Source organism: Hakea prostrata, unplaced genomic scaffold, assembly GCF_041222555.1.
Source record: "Hakea prostrata isolate BN-2017 unplaced genomic scaffold, UWA_Hpros_2 contig_62, whole genome shotgun sequence".
NCBI classification, from domain to species: domain Eukaryota; kingdom Viridiplantae; phylum Streptophyta; class Magnoliopsida; order Proteales; family Proteaceae; genus Hakea; species Hakea prostrata.
Window position 1 is genome coordinate 106,836 of NW_028291181.1, and position 2,255 is coordinate 109,090.

General features: G+C 36.5%; 1 non-coding gene across 1 annotated transcript; it reads right to left on the reverse strand.

The window, feature by feature from the left end:
• Window positions 1-954: 954 nt before the first annotated feature.
• On the reverse strand, window positions 955-1,061 carry LOC148999034 (small nucleolar RNA R71). Its single transcript, XR_016171055.1, has one exon. It is a non-coding gene; the product is annotated as a small nucleolar RNA R71 (small nucleolar RNA).
• Window positions 1,062-2,255: the final 1,194 nt, after the last annotated feature.

The following is a 2,255-nucleotide window of genomic DNA, read 5'->3' on the forward strand; positions in this document are numbered from 1 at the left end:
GTTTAATTAAGTAATTAACAAATTTTAATCATTGCACTCTCGCATTATCATTAAGAAGATAATTCTAAAGTGACATATCTCCTTAAGATCGACCCATTAGCTATATGATACCGTGCTCTTGCAGTTACTTTTAATTTCAGAAACAAGTTTTTGGCGCCGTTGCCGGAGAGGTATTAGTCCACTTTATTTTTCTCATTCTTAGGTAAATCGAAGTGAATAAAAAATAAAAAAATTCAAAAATATTGCTCTTAACTTGAGTAGAAACAAAAACGTATAGTAGTCCCCACTCTACTGCAGAATCCCTAGGATTTGATTGTAGGTGGATCCGAAGACTATACGGATTCCCTTGCTGTCAAACCTATACAGTACTCAGCTATACGGCAACCTTACAGCTTTGGAATCATTGTTTCAATATTTGTGGTGGGAAATTCACTACTTTCCTTTTTGTTTTTAGGTACTTTATTATAAAAATAAATAAATAAATAACTCATTCTTTCATAAGAGCCTTTAATTGCATTAGGTGGTATGTGTGTTTGGACTCGTGATTCTACAAATAGAATTGTCCGAGTGTCTACCCTGACCATGGAAGACCTACCTCCACCTAAGAGTCTTAGAGATAGATTTTATCCAACTCGATCTGCACAACCCTCCTGTATACGTTTACCTGATGTGATGGGTAATAATTTTGAACTTAAATCTCATAATTTGTCTATGTTACCCCACTTTCATGGGTTACCTGATCAAGATGCATATTTGTTCCTTAGGGAGTTTCGGGAGGTTTGTGTCCTTATGAAAGTGCAACAACTCACTTGATGATCTTTGTAAGACTACGGTTCATTACATTTGCATTAAAGGATCAAGTGGCTTTATAGCTTACCTCGGGATAACATTACCACATGGGAACAATTCACTGTCCTATTCTTGAAGAAATTCTTTCCTTTTTCCAAGACGAATAGAATAAGAAATGAGATTCTTCAATTTTGTCAAAAACCCAATGAGTCCTTTGCTAAGGTAATGGAGAGGTTTCAAAACCTTTTCCAAGAATGCCCTCACCATGGTATAGAATTATGGCATTTATGCTAAATAATTTATGAGGGTATCGATTATCAAACAAAGCAACTCTTGGAATCTATGTGCCCCACAGGATTTACATTGTTCACTGATTATTCCGAAGCATAGGAATTTCTTTTAGATCTAGCAGATAGAACTAGAGAATGGGAGTCAACCCAAGAATCTGAAAGGACGAGTAGGGGATATTTTGTTGATAGCCAAGTTCATAAGGATGCACAAATAGATAGTCTTTTGAAAAAGTTAGAGACTTTGGTAGTTAAAGCTGCAGCACCACCACCACCTAGTCAAGCACATTTTATTGACAAATCTATTGCTATGTGTGCATGATGTCATTTTCCTACACATGTAATTGAGGAATGTCCAAACTATTCTGGAAGCCAACATGAAAATGTCAGTGCGATGTTTCCAAACCCGTATAGTAACACGTCACAATCCCTGGGTGGAAGAATCATCCTAATTTTTCATGGTCTCAAGGGCAAAACCAAAATGGATTAAGCAATTATTCCACACAAAATCAATTTGGTGCCCCTCAAAAACAAAGTGCACAATTTTCTCATAATCAAAATTTCCAATTCCCTCAAGCCCCTAATTTCCAAAATGCTTATTTAGCTAAGCCTGCCAATCCACCTATTGTGCCTCTTATGCCTCATATTGCACAAAATCAATCACCACCTGGTTTCAATAGAGGTAATAATCTAGAGTTTTCTTGTCTTTTTACCTTAGAGAAGAATATGGAAGTACTTTCCAGCATCTTCATGACTTCTATGCATAATATGGAAAAACAAATTTCCACTTTTGCAAGTGCTTTGTCTGAGCGAGAAAAAGGTAAAATACCTAGCTAGCTTGAGTTAAATCCTAGGACTCAGATTCAACAAAGGCCACCAAATCAAGTCAACCAAGTTGAAACCACCTCTTCTTCTTTAGAGCCAATTACTTCTATGTATGCATTGAGAAGTGGAAAATGGTATTTAACAGGTGAATCTCTTATTACTGACCAGAGCAAAATTAATGACCATCGTGATGCGGAGAATGTTCAAGTATCTCCTAATGAGGGTTTGTTTGAAGAACCCTTAGAAGTTGAGGAGGAACCAATTGCTTTAGAGGTGCCTCAGTTTGATGAATCATTATCTGAAACATTGAGAAAAGAACAAACTTTGAATGAGAGATCTTATGTACCTAAGGCC